The following is an 18512-nucleotide window of genomic DNA, read 5'->3' as shown; positions in this document are numbered from 1 at the left end:
TGAGTAAGGGACCAGAGGGGGGGCACCAGATCTAGAAATAATCTATTACCTTAAGCACATGCAGTTGCTTCAACTTATTTTCCCTGCCCTTTTTGTGAGAGTGTAGACACCTCTTCTGTGCTTGTAAGCTCATGCTCTATTTTCCTTACCTACATACTCCCAGACCTTCCTGAACACCGGTATCCCAGCACCTGACCTCCAGGAGATGTACCTCCTCACAGCAGCACAGTGGAGCAGGCAGGGGGCCAGGTGACCATTAAACAAATATCACTGAACTTGGTAGGAGGAAGCAGACCTGGGTTGCAAATCAGGTGCAAAGTCATGCATCCTGCAAGTCAGCTAGAATAATTTCAGACCCTGGACCTCCTGCTGAAGTGAAAAATGACGTTTATAGGAGGGAAGCTTAGAATTAGTCATCTAAAATGGTAGTGAAGCAAATTCTGTCCTGGCCCTGCTGTGATTGCGATTCCTCCCATTTCTGTCACTCCTTATTATTGTAACGAGTTCTGCTCTCCAAAGTGGATAAAGTCACCATTCAGATAAGATCAGTTTTTGTCTGGTGCAGCCACGTTGATCTGAACACAGTTTGGATTGTGGCTTTTGAGTTCACCTTGGGTATTTAACTTCTAGGGGGAAGGGGAAATAAAAATGCTGATGTGGCACAAAAGAGGCAGCAATCATCATTCAGTTGTCTTCAGGCTCGCTCTCCCTAGCATATTCTTTGGATGGTTATTGGACTTTGGGACACTTTTTACCCCAGCCACCACCTCTTGCCCTGTTCCAGTATTTGAACTGCAGTGGAGATGGTTCCACTAGGGATTGTCTGTCTGCCATTCCTGGTGGAGTTGTCACTGATTGTGGAATAGTAAATCCCACACTTGCTGAGCCTCATAGGAACTCTCCGTGGTACTGAGGAAAACGAGAGGGCAGCTATTGGGAGCTCTCCGTGGTGCTGGAAGCAACACACTTCTGTAGGGAACTGGAGAGGAAATTGTCCACAACAGCTCTAAGGATCATTATTGCCCTACAGGAGGGATGAGATAAAATCAGAGTAGCAGGCTGCTGAGGGTTTGCTGGATGGAAGTCCACCCTAATAATAATCACATGCACATTTGCTCTTATTCTGTGATACCAACTGATTGTTTTAGAATGCTTTATTGATTTAGTTTTCTTCCTGGTGGTGAGGGCAAAAAGTAGATGGTTGTGTTAATTACAGGGAGTATATTTATTGTTCACCTGAAGCATAAGTATAATGAAAGAACCACAATTCATTTATTCTTCAAACATTTTTTGGGCACTTTTAATCTGCCTACCATATTAGAGGTGCCGAGTCTTGGACAAACTTATAGCTCACACAGGAATCACATGAGCTGTGACTCCAGGAAGTCTTTATTTTTTCTCTGACAAGTACTATATCTGGTAACTGGCAGCTCTGGACTTCCTCACAGCAGCACAGTGGGGCAGGCAAGGGGCTTCAGGTAGCGGCTGTAGCCAAGAAGAGACCTGGGATGAAGTCCCGGGAATGCCGGGCCCCCTTTGTGACTTCCATAAACTGAAGGTGCATATAATAGTGGAGGGCCACTGGATGGCTCAAGGGGGTTCTAAAAAAGGCTTAGGCCACTATAATTCTATATGAACTGAATCTTCATCTTTGACTGTTTTTAAAATCCTTTAAGACTTGAGAATCAGCTTCCTTCTGGGATCTGGATCTCTCAGTTTGCACAGGGGTCTCTGCATTGATTGCCCTGAGGAGTGGGCTGGGATTATGCCTGATGCTGCGGTCTGCATAGGTGTTCATAAAAGGATGTACCCAGCAATGTAATGGTTATGTATATATAGCAGGTACTGTATTCTGTGATTTGTTATGAGTGCTTTATATGTATTACCTTACTTAATTCTCACAAAAATATTTTGAGGTAGGTACCATTATTATAACTATATCATGCACTGCTAACAGTAGGGATATGTTCTGAGAAATGTACTGTTAGGAGATTTCAGTACATTTATGCGAACATCATAGTGTATGTGGTTCTACAAACCTAGGTGGTAGAGTCTACTATTGTAATGTATGTGCTGTACTTTCATATGCCTGGCAGAGCAGCAGGTTTGCTTACACCAGCATCACCACAAACAAGTGAGTAATTAATTGTGCTATGACGTTAAGGTGGCTACAATGTCACTACACAACAAGACTTTTTCAGCTCCATTATAAGCTTGTGGGACCACCATCAAATATGTGGTCCATGGTTGACTGAAAAATCATTATGTGGCACATGACTGTATTTTATAAAGCAGAAAAATGAGGTACAGAGAGGTTATATCACTTGCCAAAGATCACACAGCTAGCAAATAGCAGAGCCAGGATTTGATACCAGGTAGTCTGCCTCCAGGGTTCATTCTTTTAGTTACTAGGCTATAAGAGCTTGAAGATTATAACTTCCTGGGAAGTGGTTCCATGTACCGTGAGGTAAGAAAAGTATTTGGATGACTTGTTTCTCCCATGATTTCATGTTCTTCTTGTAACAAATGTCTGCCACCTTGTTTTACATTTAGTTACTTCTAAGAATGACACATTTTAATGCCATTTCTGAAATTTTATTAATATCTTAGCTGGAATTTAACCAAGTAATATTTGTCTCATCATTTTGAAAAAAAATTATGCCTGGTGGGCTACATTTTATCAGTCAAGATTCAGGTCCATTCCCCCCCGCCCTGCCCCCCCGCCCCAGAGAAGCCTTGCCTGACCCTTCAGTCTAAAATGGCTCTTCCTAGATACAGAGGCAGTAAAGCACTGAACAGACTGTCAAATTACAGCGGGAAGGCTGGGGAATGTTGGGGAGGGGAAGGAAAGGGATCAACCGAAGGACTTGTATGCATGCATATAAGCACAACCAATGGACACAAGACACTGGGGGGTGGGGGTGGGATGAGGGCATGTGGCAGGGGGTAGGGAAGGCTGGGGGAAGGTCAATGGGGAAAAAGGAGATATATTTACTACTATATGTAATACTTTAAACAATAAAAAAAAATGAGAACCAGAAAAAAATGGCTCTTCCTTCCCTGAGCAACTTTTTATTGCATCCTATAGTTTTGTTTTCTTCACAATAGCCTTCACTCTTTGAAAGTATCCACTTGTTTATGTGCTTTATGGTTTTCTATGCCTCTTCTCTATTACAAGGTAACGAAGACAGGATTTTTATCTTGTTTACTGCTGTATTCCCTCTATTTGGAATGTGATATGATCAATAAATGAACTAATGTCCAAGAATAATTTGGTAGGTTCTTGGAGGAAAATCCAGAGAAAGTTGGTTGATAAAGTCTGACGGATTAGGAGAGATTTGCAAGAGCAAGTTTAAAAAGGGAGGAAATGTCAGTGTAGGCTTATATAAAGAGACATGGATGGGGGACCACTTCCAATCAGCAAGGGCCGCCAGCTCCTGGGAGCCAAAGCAAGGAGGCCTTGGTAGCTGTATTTGCGTAACTAGTATGTCTCACCGTTCCACCAGAGTTGTTCTGCATGTTAACTTACACTGGAGATTGACATGAAGGAAGGGGAGGGTTGTTATTTAGGAGAATGAGGAAGTTAACCTGACATAAGCATGTCATCATTTTTCCTTGACTTTTCCAGGAAGTCAAAGGGGCATCTTGTGTCCCCCACTCCTGATGCATACACTAGAGATGTTATCCATCCTCAGCAACATAGTCCTCACATGCTTCAGGCCTTTGCAGCCATTCTAAGAGGGGGTGGGATCATCAGTTTTCAAAATGACCCACACTTATTACATGAATTTGAAGATAAATTGGAGAAAAGGTGATGGGTCATGGAAAAGCAAAGAGTTAACATTTAAAAGCTAAGAATGTGAAGCTGTTGATACATTTGGATTCTTCAGGGGTGATTTAGTACTATTTGGTTAGTTTTCTGGATGTCTAAATAATTTCCTTTCCCATTTTTGGCATCGATAGTGCTTACTTATTAACTTATCAGAGGCTGCAAAGTAGAGAGAAGACTTGAACCAGTTAATTCAGATTTTGGAAGCAGATGCATCAGGGCATTTGGTGGGGGAAGAGGTTGGTTCTCTGGTCCCCATAGTTACATGCCAGATTTTTATATTTTGAGATTTTCTTAGTCAACAACTTCCTAAAATCTATTTTCACTACCAGTGTGCATAGGGCATCAATCACTGAAATCTGCTTCTCACAGTTACCCTTCACACAGCACTCTGGTTTGCCTCCAGAGCAGCCTTTGATGCAGAACTTCTGTTTGCTGATGTCTGTATTTGCAACTGTCCCTGGGGAGTAAAAAATGGGCAGGGTAAAGAAGGGCTCCTCAAGGGACTACAGACATGAAAAGGGGGATGGTCAGAGAAGAGGCGAACTACCTATTGGAAAGGGGAGAATGAAAGTAGGGAACTTAAACTAATTTATGTTATGATAAACCAGGGGATAGAGGACCCGGTGTTGAACCCTTTTGATGGATGCCTTTGGGTGTACAGAGAGGAAGAGGGAAGTGCACAGGTGTGGAAGCCAGAGCGCCCAAGATTGGAATCCTTTTTCTGACCCTCATTTCCCAGCCTTACAGAATACTTCCAAGTGTTAAATGAGAAAATATATATGAAATGTCTGGCATAGAATAGATGCTAAACAAGTGGAAATCCTTATGGACTTCATAAATGTCCAAACCTTTTCTTAAAGTTATTTCTCACATATTTATTGAGAACTTTTAAGTCCTAACTATGATTATACTAGAGGCCCGATGCACGAAATCTGTGCAAGAGTAGGCCTTCCTTCCCCCGCTGCCGACACTGGCTTCTCTCTGGCAACCGGGACCGGGGCTTCCCTCCCAGCCCCAGCTTTATCTGGAAGGACATCAGGTCTAATTAGCATATTATGCTTTTATTATTATAGATATGTAGATGTGATCACTGACCTCCTACACTGTAGATCTTTCTAGTGAGAAAAAGAGCAGCAGTCATCTTTAGGAATATTTCTCAGTGACCTAGTCCTATCACTCTACATTTACATTTGCAACTACTGTGTATCCAGCCCTTGCCAGCTTTGGAGGAAGGAACCATACTTATACAAAGAGAAGAAAGTGGGCTTAAGTAATGGTGATTCAGAATATGGGGGGCCAGGCTGGGATAGAATAGGGCAGAAAGAAACAACCTCATTTATGTATTCAGCAGACGCATATAGCCTAGCAGCAAAATCTTAGCCCAAGCAAAGGGCTTTGATGGGATTTCCAGGTTAGTGAAGGGTTGGCATTAGAGAGAAAGCAAGGGATTGAACGCATGCAAGCTCTTGAAGTTGTGGGCTGAAGAGGTGAAGATGGAGCAGATGAAGACTGTACAAAATGGAAGAAAAAAAGGGAAATCACACGTTGCAGGGAGAGTGGCTCAAGCAGTGGGTTAGGAAACTGAGCAAAGTGCTGGGGGCGGCTGAGTGGTATGAGGAAAGCAGATGGTGATCCTTGAGAAGGAGGGTGCAGATGGCAGTGGTGGCGAGGAGGCAGCGTGGGGTGAAGAACAGTCCCAGCTTGGCCACTCGGGGAGGAGAGAGGCTGGAACACAACTCACACTGGGTGAGCTCTGTGACTCATCAGCCCCCTAGTGCAGTACTCAAGGGTGTGCCAGGGAGGCTATGTGATTCTCTGTGATGGACCTTGGGAGGTTAGGCATGAACTTCAAGCACCCAGGAATTCCAGGTGAGGAAAGAAAGCTCTGTTACCAAGAAAAGGACACAAGAACCCTGCTCTATTCAAATCTAATTTCCCAGGTTAAGTTTCCACTGCCTGTTTGACCTTGGGCAAGTAATCTGTTTGCTGTTGGAGATGTTTTTTTTCCTCTGTAAAATAAAAGGATTGAGTTAAGTGATAATTAAAATATCCTAAACTCTAAAACTTTGTGATTCTGAGGAATATTTGAAGGTCTGGACTGTAGAGGACAGAGTAGTCTCATTAGTCTACTGTGAGTACTAGGGTTGTCTGAGAAGAGTAACTGAGAAATAGTGATGAATTCTCTATGCACACTGGTGGTGAAGGTAGATTTTAAGCAATTGTTGCCTAAGCTGTTAGAAAATGGAAGATTTTGGCTTAATGAAATGTTTCTAAATATTAGAGTCAGTTGGGTTGCTTTGTAAGGTAGTGAGCTCCCTGTTGCAGGAAGTGCTCAACCATAGGTTGAATGATGACATTTTTGGGGTCATTATAAAAGGAATCCTGCTGCCCTGCCCCACCTTTAAGAAACATTATAAGACATGATGCTTTCCTGCAGACTTGTTGAACATGTGATTAAATGACAAATGGTGGTGAATCCCATCACTATGTATTTTTCAGAACATGATGTTTTTAACATAATAGGTCTTCTGTGGGGGAAAAAGGTTTTGTGGTAAAATAAGTGGAAAATATTGGATTAAATAGTGTTAAGCATATTTCTTTAATGCAGGACTTCTCAGAGACTTAAATATATTAATATACATTATGCATTTTCTACATATATTTAACAACAGAGTCTTTTCCACAGAGTATCTGGTAGGAATAGTGACCCACGAAACCTACTTTGGGGAACATTGCTTTAAGTGATTGACATATATTCCAAATCTTTGCCCCTTGAAAGAAGGCATGACAAATTCTCTCTTGTCCTTGGCTAGGTCTGACCATGAAGCCTGAATTGGGGCCTAATGTCCTAGGGGAGAGGTGGGATTCTGGATGATTCTGGACTTACCCAACTGGTGACCTTAGGCGAGTCCTTCCTTGGGTCTCATTTTCATCATATGTCAAATGGGGAGAACTATTCTGAGTCCAATCCTTTTTAGGGTTGAGGTGTCATGATCAAGTCTAGAATAGTAGCTATGGCATTTGAATTTGACTTTGAATCACCTGGGCATCTTGTTGAAGTGCAGATTCTGATTCAAGGTGTCTGCTGGGGTGGGGGTGCGGATGGGAGTGGGGCCGAGAGTCTGCATTGCTAACATGCTCACAAGCCATGCTGGTGCTGCTGTGGCCACAGGGTAGTGAGGGTCCAGGAGCCACACAGGTGGCCCTTATCAGGAGCATCTCCTTGTGTGGAGCAGCAACCAGCTTTCCCTGGAGATGTGGTCTGTGTCTTTGAAAGGTGTTCATGTGGGAAATAAACCAGGCATCTCTCCTGTGTCCCTGTAACCAGGCTTGCCATAGGCCCCTCCAAGGGAATCCCTCTTCCGCTTCCCCACCCCCATTGCCTATGGCTCCCCAGTCAGTTAAGCTATTTTTTGAGTTTGAGTTAAAACCATTTCAGACATATTTTTAACTGCGTCCTGTTCAGAAAGCTGTTAGCATTTGGCAATCATTCCATCTTCTGCCTGAATCCTGGGGAGGGTGTTTCTTTCCCCCTCCCCCCCACAACCGGGCAAAAGTATATCATTTAAAAATAGTTCTAGTGCGTGGGTCAGAGAGAATGGTTGCTGGGGATGAGGAAGGAGATGGGGCGTGGTTTGGACTCCACAATCATCGCTGCTGGTGTTGCCTTTCCTGTGTGCGCTGAAGCTGAGCTGACTGTGAAGGGGTGGGAATGCTCTGAGGGTTGTCCAGCAGAGGGAGAGAGCCAATGTGGGACTAGGGAGGGGCACAGGGTACCAGGCATCAGAAATGAGCCTGGTTGAACCTCTACAAGCAGAGTTGACACCTTTCCTGGCCTAGATCCTGTGACATTCCAAAGCTAGCACATTGCCATTGCCATTATTATTAGGAAGCTTTTTATTAAGGGCCTCCTGGGAGTAGTACCCATGGGAAGCTTTTTTTTTTTTTTTTTTAAACTTAGCAAACACTTATATAGCCTTTACACTGTGAGAACCACTGTTTGATTACTTAAAAAATATTAACTCGTTTAAGCCATACAGCAACCCTATGAGGTAGGCCCTATCATGGTCCCATTGCATAGAAGGGGAAAATGAGGCGCAGGATGGTCAAACAACTTGCCCAAGGTGCTGAATTTTGTACGGGATAGAGCTGGGGTCCTGCCCCTGCATTCGGACCTGGACTTGGGGGCCTTTGCCACATATACTATGTATGCTCCTCCCCAGAGAGGTAGGCCCTGACTCCTTGGCATTCAATCAAAGAGGGGCTCTGCCAGCCCATCTGCCTTTACCTATCTGGGTGGGAGGAATGAAATTTAATACACATAAGAACTTCCATCATAAATGGAGAAAATGATGATTTTTTTTTGAAAGCAGCCATCAAGTATGAATAGGTAACTCACTGCCACTCAAACATTCAAACCCATTAAACACTCCAAATATACCTGGACCATGTTAAAATTTGATCCCCAAGCAGGAAATTTTAAATTGCTCTGAACATGATCAGAGTGGGAGGAGATAGTTTCCTTCTCAGATTTGTTTCTGGTAAAGTTTTTTTTGTGAAATATTCTGTAAGTGTAAGTTGCTTGCTCCTGGGTGCTCAGAGAGAATGATGCAGGAGCAGGGATACCGTTCCACATCCTAGCCTGGATCTTCTGAGGCTGGTTCCTCTCAGCTGGCAAGAGGCTGCCAAATTCAGGGAGCCTGCTGGGAGGCTTATTTCAATGAAATAGGTAGGAAAGGAAAGTGAGGGTAGAGAGCTCCCCATTGCTGATGAAAGTTGGAGACTTTTAGCATTCCTAGGAGCTAGCCTTTCTTGTATCCTCTTGGGGGTGGCCGATACCCTGGTGGAATGGATGCCAGGAACTAGAAACCTTCCATGGGAGCTAACCAACTCAACGCAGGAAAGCTCAGGCTCCCCTTTGGACTTATGCCCTCACATGCCTGCAGATCTTACATTCATTTGTTCTCCTTTTGTCCTATGCCACGGTTCTCCCGATCAGGTGCCTGGCTTTCAGAATTTGGGGAGAGCTGCTGTTGGCTCCCTGTGTCCTTTCACTGGCTGCAGGGACAACTCTTTCTGTATGAGTCCTCCCCTCTGTCTGCACTGCATGGTGCATATCTAATAATACTAATTAATAAGCAGTCACTTATTAATAACACTGGAAACATCATCACGTAGGTGATGGAAAGTTAAATAAACTCCAGCTCTTTTTTTTGACAGTGCCAACCGTGCAACAGAGCTCTGGGGGAGGAGAGGAAAGAAGAGCAGAAGAGATATTCATAAGAGATGTTGGGTAAATTGCTTCAAGCCAATAGTATTTGAGGCTGAATTTGAAATCTACTCAGGAGCAAGGTGTGTGGGAACCTGAGACCTTGTCTCTAGTGACTTGGTCTTGGATTGAGAAGCCTTTGATATTCCCAGGGTTGGTTGGGGTAGAACTCAGAAAGGAAGAACAGTATATACACCCATTTAATGGATGAAGAAATTGAGGTCATTCACCATTATCATTGTCTTCCAAAGGTTATTGAAAGAATCAGTAACTAAAAGAATGAACCTCTACAATGACGTTAAAAAAACCTCCCAGCTAAAGCAACCATTGAAATTCACATTCAAGAGTCATTAGAGCATCAAGAATGTATATCTTAGGTATGTTTACCTATAACCCTGATTTTATAGGTACAGTCATGTTTATAAATATGCAATTTAATATATTTCAATAAATAAAACAATACAGTCAACTTGCTGTGAATATTAAATGAGATAAGCATTAGTGCATGTCAAGTGCTTACCTTAGTACCTGTCAGGGGGTAATAACGCCAGTGGCTTATGGCTAGCTTCTAGTCTGATTCGTTACTGCCCGTACCATTTCCGATATTAAATATTTTAAATCCACTCTGATAATAATTACCAGTACTCTATTGTAAACTTTCCATTTGTTTTTATAGATATTTCTAATCTAATCATCACAGGTTATGTTTGAAGATGGTATCATTTCCATTTTACAGATGAGAAAACTGAGGCTTGAAAGGTTAGTAACTTGGCCAAGGTCTAATGGCCAGCAAATGGTAGAGCTGGGATTTGAACCCCAATGTCCTCTTGGCAGAGCCTTGTGATCTTAACCATGATGCTGACAAGTAGGTGGCCAACAAGGTGATGTGTTGTCATTATCCTCATTATATTAACTTAATTGTGTTCCTGGAATGTCATAGACAATTTATCCTTTGGAGTGGGGATGAAACTGCCCCTTGCTTCACCTGAAAGTGCTAGTGTGGCCCATTTGAGAAAAGCTGAAATAGACCTGTCCCTGCACAGCCCAGGGAAGGAAGGTGGGCCCACAAGGTAAGCTTCTAGCTTATTGGTCTCATATCATGGCCCCCTCAGCCCAGGACACAGGGACAAGTGCTGGAAGTCCATTCTCGGAGGTTTCAGTTGTCCCATTGAGTCCTCCCTTAAAAAAATCAGTGTCACGGCTGACCTGGCACTGCCATTTGGGCAAACACCTGCTATTGCTTTGTGCTTCTGGTTGCATCACATAAGGAGATCTGCCTTATTGTCTTTGAAGTTGTCTCTGTCTGCTCCTTTGTACATATCCATCCTCAGAAATCTGGAGCTGTCTGGGGGAACACTGGATCACTGGGAGCAAGCAGAATGGTAGTTAGCTAAATTGCTAAGGAGGAGTGAGTAAAGTAAGCCCAGAGATTTCATGATAAAAGGCAGACTAAAAGGATACACTGAAATAATTGAAAGATAACTAACACTTAAGAAGCCCACATATACACTAAATGGAATAAAATGATTAATAACCAGTATAGTCAGAATACACAAGGTAGAGTAGATTGGGAAGTAAAAGTGCTAAAAACAAGTGAATGATAGTAATTGTGGCAATACCTGGGTAAGCTAAAATATTAAACCTGAAATGATGAAATAAGGGAATGCTAACTATAGGGGGCAGTCCAAAATTAATAATCCCGTGCAGGGGCAGAGGCAGGTCTTTGGGCAGAGGCAGTGGATGTTAGTTAAGCATTTCTGTGGGGCAGGTGTACTGCGTGTACTAGTATTTTATAATTTCATTCTCGCAACAATCCTGGGAAGTTTGCCCAGGTATTATTATCTCCATTTTATAGGTGACAATGGCGAGACTTAAGAGAGGGAAAAGAAAACTCTTCAAATCACATGGAATTTAGGTGGCCAAGTTGGGGTTGGAATCCAGATATGTGCTCTGACCTCTAGGTTGACGTGCAGATGTGCAGGGGACTTCTCAAGGGAATGTCCTTCCAGGCCTGGAGTTTGCCAGAGAAGTTCTATGGGGGCTGACACCTACCTGTTGGGCAGTGAGTCCTCAGGTTCTTCCTTTGGGCCAATGCCCTCATGTCCCCTACGTCCCTTACTATGGTTCTCAAAGGTGAGTCTTCAGCTGCTCTGGTTGTTCTCAATGTCCTGCTCGATCATGGTGGTTCCTTTGCATGGCTCTTCCCCTAGGAGCTGCAGACAGCTTGCCCAACTCCATGCCCTTTACCCTATGAACTTCTCCTCCACACCCTGAGAACAATAAGGTGTATGGGCTTCATAAAAGGTCAGGTCAGGAGGACCTATACAGTCAGGTGGCAGGGCAGGTCAGTTCTAACATAAGCAGGTGTCATGCATGAAATTGTCAGGAATGTTTGTTTGTGTTCCTAATACGTGATGAGTACCATGGAGGTGTTGAAGATAGGGGACCCAGATAAGGAAATGAGATTATGAACTGAAAGGTAAAGGTAAAACAGACTGCGAAGTAGGCTGGGAATGCTGGAATTGCACATGTCTATCCAAGCCCAGCCCATGCGCCACTGTATCACCAAGCTTGCCTTGATAGCTCCCATCTCCAAATCAATCCTGGCAATCCCACAGAGCTACCTTTACATTGCTTGTTATTTTCCCCTTGCATTTTAGGGATATACCTCTGTCTTCCTCCAAAGTATAGTGGCTACCTTGGGCCAGGGATCTTGACTTACTCGTTTTGTTTCCCATGAGCACAATGCCCAGTACATGTGCTATCAAATTTACTGGGTTGGGCAATGCTGGCTTGGCTGGAAGAATGTCCAATAAAGGGCAGAAATGTAAGAACCACTCCCCAGGGAAGGGAGGCACGATAGCACTGTGGTTGAGTAGGCAGGCTCTGGAGTCGGACCCAAGTTCAAATTCATTCTTGGTTACTTCCAGGTGTGTGATCTTGGCAAGCCTCCTCAAAGCTTTCCTCCTCTGTAAGATGGACAACTGTCAAATAGCACCGACTTCACCGGACTGAATGAGATGACCCATTTGCTGGCATGTGCCAAGTGCCCAACAGCTGTCCGCGGCTATTCTAAGGGGAGGCAGGATAAGAAAGGGGGGTGGGGCTATTCTCCCACTGTGAGGCTCCAGGGCCTGATGCTGAACAAAACGTTGTGTGTGGTGCCACCGACTGTCATCTCTTGTTTAGGCTTGACGGGGGAAATGTTTCCAAAGGCACAGATGAGTTCAGTGAAACTGGAGGTGGATTTTGAAGAGTTTGGAGGTGCATTGGAATTACCTAGGTCCCGAGTTCAGGGTGCAAGCCACAGAAGGGAGCCATTTGCCTGGTCCGCCACAGAACTTGATCTCTGACTCTGTCTCTCTTAGCCAACAGCTTCCCTGGAGGGAGGGTGGGCTGTACCTCTGTCTTCCCAAGTAGAGCCCTTGGATGGAAAGCCCCATTTGTCACCTCCATTTTTATGTCCCCAGCCCTCATCCCATGCACTGTGCCTCGTCCTAACAGCCATTCAAAGTGCTTGTGAAAGGAATGGATTTGTGTCCTAGTTACAGCCCTGACTTCCACCAGATGCACAAGAATTGCCCTGATTTTGCAAGGAGGAATGACTACTTAGGGAAACTGAGGCACACTTCTAGGTCAGGGTCCTCTGCGCTCCCCAGACTGTGATGAGACACGTGCATCTTCAGCAGTGAGAAGTGGCTTAGTCTACCCAAGCTATAAATGAGGATTTTGTCTTTATTTTAATTCCTGCTCCAGTTCTAGCCAAGAACCTTCCTCAAGCTGGGGTAAGGGGAGAGCTGAGCTCCTGACACCATCACCCTTAGTCTTAGGGGGCTGCAGAGGGCCCCTCTCTGATGGTATCTTCTCAGCTGTTTGCAAAACAGTCAGGGAGGAGGTGAAGCCCTGAGCCAGGCAGCCTGGCTGTCTCTTTAAATGCCTGGGTCTGTGTGGGAGAGGGAGGGGCCGGCTCTGGAGTGCGTGAAATTCCTGGGCTCCTCCGGCAGTCTCAGGCTCAGAGCTCAGCCCTACACATCTCCTCTTGCATGCAACTCACTGAGAGGCAGAGGCGAGCGTATCCTCCCCTCGCGAAGCTGCCAGCATCTCGAACCACCAAGGACCTGCTTTTCGCACCTCCAACACCCTCCTCCCTTCTTCCCTGTCACTCCCTCTCAGAGAGAGAGAGGGGAAAAGAAGAAAGATTCTGGAATTTGAACCTTCCCAAAGAGGAAACAGACCCAGCAAACTCAGTTGATTAAACAGCAAACAAACAGATCCCAAATCTTCTGTTCAACGGGAAAGGTAAGATTTGGGGGCAAATGCAGGCGGGCTGTGAAAGAACTCAAGGTGCTTCTTCGTTCCGGAGGCGGTAGCTCCAGAGAGGGTAGAAGTTTTCAGTTGGGAGCGACCAACCTAGATTTTTTTTTCCCCCTGAATGTTGGATCAGAGAGCCTCAGCTGACCATGGGAATGGCTTTTCAACTGCCTTTTTCTCCCCCCTTCAGTTCTCCTGGAAGTTGAGTCCTTTTGCTCCAGATGTGCAAAAAGTCAGAGAATGTTTGAGATTTTTTATCTTTTTATAAAGCCTCTCTCCTATTTCCCTGCATGGTTAGTCTAAAAGGACGTGTGCCCATCACTTCATTTTGGGCAGATACTTTTTGTTCAGCATGTTGTAGCCACTTTCCCCCTTATCATTATTATCATAATTTCTGGGGAAGGGGCTGATTCAAATGAGAAAGAGAAGAAGGGACATTCTGAGGATCTCAAGAAGACAAAATTGAATTGAGACAGGGATTTCCCGAGCTGTTGAGGAATTGAGGTATATACATGTGTGTGAGTGTGTTTAAGTGTGGTTTTGGGGGTGGTGGTGGAGGGAGTGTAAGGAGGTGGTGCTTGAGTCTGAAGGTTCAGGTTGGACCCCCACTGTCTTGTGGTGAAGGTGGGCATCCTCAGAGAAGGTGGAAAGGGAGTGTGTGTGAGCAAGTGTGAGAGTGTGTGTGAGTGTGTGTGTGTGTGCGCGCGCGTGTGTGTGCACTCCTATTTGGATCGGTTACAAGGGAACCTTCCTCTTCTGCCTTCCATTTGTTTATATTAATGATTTAGTAGCAGGCTTGCCTGAAAACTTCCACTCTGTGTAAGCACTGTGGGTTTTGCAAGCTCTCAGTGACCTTATAGGCTGGTTCGATGTATTTTTTTCAAGGCATTGTGCTGTGCCCAGAGTTTCAGCTGTTTTCCTCTCTGTTTTTTTTTTAACCACAAAACTTAACTGCTTTAGAAACATCTTCCTGATGACAAGGGGAAAAAAATCTGTCCCCCCCAACACCCATCCCTTCTGAGTCCAGTGATGTAATACAACCTATGGGCTCGACTGCTTTGCAGGTGACTTACCCTGTGATTACTTGTTAAAAAAATAAATTTCTCCCTTCCTCCATTAAATGCCTTCCTCTTTTGATTTGAATGTAGAAATATTGTCATGCAGTGAGAAAATGATATTTTTGCTAACCATTCTTGGGGTTTAGGGAAACTAGGATTTCTTTCCCGTGATCATCATTTTAAAAAATTATTTTAATGCAAAGGTCAGGGATCATCCTAAGCTAGCCTAGGATGGAGCAAGACAGTCCAGCCAAACAGGAGAACTGGGAGAGCGGGAGCTGTCACCTCCCCGCTTCCTCTGGCGATTCCCGCTTGGGGAGATAGTTTTCTTTTACCACCACTACCCACCCCAACATTTTCATTCTTTCTCTGCTCTGGTAGGGAGAGGGGCGCTTCTTGTCACACCTGGAAGACGGTGTCGTTTCGGGGGTCAGATGACCGTTTGCCTTTGTGATAAAGGTTCCAATGGAAATTTGAACTCCCAGCGCGCTAGGTGACTCCATAGCCAGGATAGTCTATCTGGGGGCACCTGGAGGTTAGGTCTGGGGAGCCCGAAGAAGTCACCCTTTATGAATCTGCCATTCTGGGTAGAGCCTCCCTCCGTCATTCAAGGGCTTCTGCATCGCCTTGCAAGTTAAAATGGTCCCGCTGGTTATGATGGGCAAGTTTACCTAAGGGCTACTGGGTACGTGGCGGAGGGACGAAGGGGAGAGAGACATAGCCAGGCTGGTATTTTTTTTTTTTAATCTTCTGGCTTAATCTGCCCAAGTCATATTGGGGCAAACGACATTTCAGATGGGTGTTGGTTGTGCAGAGATATTCCTATTGTTTGATTTTTTTTTTTTTTGGTTGGGAGTGGAGAGTAAGGGCTCTTGGCCCATTTTCTGCAGCCTGGGGTTCATCCTGCGAGCCAGTCTTCCTTCTAGAAGAGGGGAAAAAAGGCTGGATGCTGGAAGTTCGCTATTAAAGTGAGCAACAGGGCTGGGTTAATGTTTTTTTTTTTTTTTTTTAAAAAAAACAAAAACAATCGGATTGTGCGAATGCCCTTTTCTGGAGCTTTCTGGCCCTTTTTGGTGAAATAATAATTTTTAAAAAATTGTTTCTTAAGATTAAGGGGTCAGAAATCAAAGAGATTCTAGATTTCGAGAGACAACCACGTCTTCGCTTCTCTGGTAGCTCCCTGTTATTAATTATTGGGGGTTTGACGGGAGGGGGTCTGGCCTCCTTTGGTTGATTTCTTTTTAATGCTGTGTTTCTACTGAATATGTTGATGATTTGCTGCTTATATAAGGGAAAGGATGTGTCGAGGTGGGTTGATGCTTGGGGTTTTGAGATCGGCTACTGAGATTGGGTGGCGGTTGGTGTGTTTGTCGATGTGCATGGTAGGAAGGTCTTTTCTTTTGGGTGCTGGGGGACACGGGGATGGTTGGAAACGGTAGATGAGATGTCACAGGGAATGGGGACAGGAGGGGAGATGAAGGTGAGGTTGCAAGTCACTGGTTTGCAGAATTTCTGTCCTGCATCCCCCTTTCTCTCGCTCCTTGGGAAGAAAAAAATCCATTATCTCTAAAAACACATTATTCTTCAATTGGCCTGTTAGAGAAAAAAAGAGAGGGAGGGGAGGGGTTAATTTGGTGAGGGGGCTTGGTTGTAATTAGCCCACTGCTGCAAAACTGAGATATAGAAACCCATCGGCACCAGCTTTGGGGCACAGAGAGGCAGCGGAGAGATGGGGGACGCGTTGTCAGTCTTGGATGAACAGTGGAGCGGTGGGGTTGGCGTTTGGGTATTGTGTGTGTTTATATCTCTGTGTGCGTGCAATTTTCCCCACCCCACCGCCAATTTCCCCCTCCATCCTCCCCCAATTCTGCCATGCTCTTGCCTTCTATTTCCACACACCCCTCTCCCCTACCTCCACCCCTCCCCCTTTTCTCTAGCCCTTTCCATCTCGATGAGAAAATTCTGATTCTGATGGCTCTGCGGCTCTTTTTTCTTTTTTTTTGCAACACAACAGTGGTGCGATGGCCTTTCCTACATGCCACACGGATGCAGCCTTCTGATAGGAGGGCTAAGTCGGCACATCTACACACGCACTTGCACACGCTCTTACACACACACTCTCACACGGACGCAGGCGACCAAAGGCTTGGTTTCATTTGGTTCCATCCCCCTTTATGGCTCTCCCCACCCCTACCTCCACCATGGCTCCTTTCCGCCCATCTTCATACGGGAAATGCAGTACCATTATCCACGTCTTCTCCCCACACCGCTCTCTTCTTTCTTTTCACCATTATTCTTTCCCGAAAGCTGTGTTGTGTCGCAGTTCATAGGATTAGCATGTTGGAGAGTCTTTGGGGGAGGGGCCCTCATGAAAAGGGGATTGGAATGGGAGTAGATGACATTAATGATTTTTTTTGTGTGTGCCAAATAAGCACCCAGTGATAATGATCCAATTTAACCATCCGTGTAATATATGTTTGCGGCACATCAGAGGAAGGTTACCCAGGGAAGGCAGTCTGGACTGGGTCACCTCTGTGGAGATTTGATGCCTGGACGCTAGGACACAGCCCCCCTGCCCCCCCTGCCCCCCACACCCACACATGTGCGCTCTCTCACACACCCCGGCACACACAGCTCTGCTCAGTGGGCTGTGTCAAGCCAGAGGGCACTGCAGAATATCCCGGAGTTGTGGTGGTTTGTTAGGAGGATGGAGTGATGTCTTTGTCCCACCCGGCTCTGGCTCTACTGATGTCATCGGGTCTTGAAATTCTTGGTGGCCTTTGTGTTGTTTTCGGTGAGGGCAGGAGGGGTGTTTGTGTTGGTCTGGCGCCGGTGTGCCTCCAATTGGACAACATGGGATCGTCCACACCGAGCGTGCAGTTGGAGCCAGAGGCTGCCTGCCTCTGTGTGCTGTGTGAGTGGGTTTGTTGGGCATGTACCGGCGGATAGCTCTGGAGAGGTGTGGGGGCACCAGGGGAGGGCAGCTTACTTTCCCTCACTCGGAGGGGGAGGAAGGCAAAAGGTGGAGGTGTTCAGTGTGAGAGAGAGGCCAGTGGAGTTTGCAGGTAGTTGAGAAGAAGGTGGAGGGGGAGAAACCGCTCTGGTCCCCAGCAGGAAGCCTGTGTGGAGAGCCTTATGAGATCCCTGCGGCCCCTAGGCCAGCCCGTGGGCGGGTGGTGCGCACAGATGACTGTGGGTGGATGCAGACTGAAGGTGGGCGAAATTGAGGGCTTTCCCTGCCTTCGGGAGCCTGGGCAGAGCACAGGAGGATGGCCCCGCTCAGCATGCTCTCCGCGTTATCAGCCACCTTGCGGTTCAGCCTCTTTGGAGGCTGCAGAGCTGCAATCGTCCTTCGCCCCACAGGACAGCAGCCTAGCCCAGTGCGCTCCTGGCTCGGCTGCCTTAACTACCAGACGCCATCTTCTCTTTCCTTTGGCTGAAGGTGTGCGTCTGTATTAGCAATTATACACGAGATTGGAAAAGATGTTGTCTCAAAGAGAAGAAAAATCCTCAGAGCAAGACGCCGGTTGTCCTTCGTTTCTGACGTCCGTCTCCCCTCCCGAGGCTGACCTTGAGGACTTAGGGAGAAGGGGTTACGTCATTGCCTGAGAAAGGGGAGAAGTGTGGAGCAGGATGCCTCAGGGGCAATGATTGTGCCAAACGCAGAGGAAAGAATGCTCTTGGGATGCCCCGGCGCATTCTCCTTAGTGACCCTTGTGTGTGCATGGGAGACTTGCAGAAGTAGAAGCGCCCCTTCCAAAGTGAGCATGAGAAATGCAGCGCTGGCCTGGGGCATTGGTCTGCTGTGTCAGGCCCATGTCCCCCAGGTGTGCTCCTGTGTGGAGGGGGCAGCTGAGCCACAGCTCTGACCCTTGAAGCCAGCCCTGGCTGCTCTACAGATGACCAAGTGCAGCATTGTGGCTGGGCCAGCCACAGGTGGCAGTACTGGGCTTGGCAGGGGCTGTGCGGGGGGGCCTGCTCCTCACCCCTTCCTGCAGGTTTCTGCTCTAGTGATGCCTCCTCAGAGAGGCCTCTCCTGGCT

The 18512-nt window shown here is 46.0% G+C and overlaps 1 protein-coding gene across 16 annotated transcripts in view; it reads left to right on the top strand.

Moving 5' to 3' along the window:
* The first annotated feature begins 13179 nt into the window (after positions 1 to 13179).
* The window catches only part of NRXN3 (neurexin 3), a 1534305-nt gene continuing 1528972 nt past the window's right edge, over positions 13180 to 18512 (top strand). For 14 of the 16 annotated variants that reach the window (XR_013959175.1, XR_013959176.1, XM_080644122.1 and 11 more), the window contains exon 1: positions 13180 to 13400. The gene's annotated coding sequence lies outside the window, so the exon portion shown is untranslated. Of the gene's footprint in view, positions 13401 to 15068; positions 15156 to 15834; positions 15853 to 18512 lie in introns of those variants that run through there. The other 2 variants (XM_080644123.1, XM_080644120.1) reach the window with 2 other exon arrangements.

The sequence above is a fragment of the Plecotus auritus genome (assembly GCF_963455305.1).
Source record: "Plecotus auritus genome assembly, chromosome: 1".
NCBI classification, from domain to species: Eukaryota; Metazoa; Chordata; class Mammalia; order Chiroptera; family Vespertilionidae; genus Plecotus; species Plecotus auritus.
This window is presented reverse-complemented; position numbering and strand designations above follow the sequence as displayed.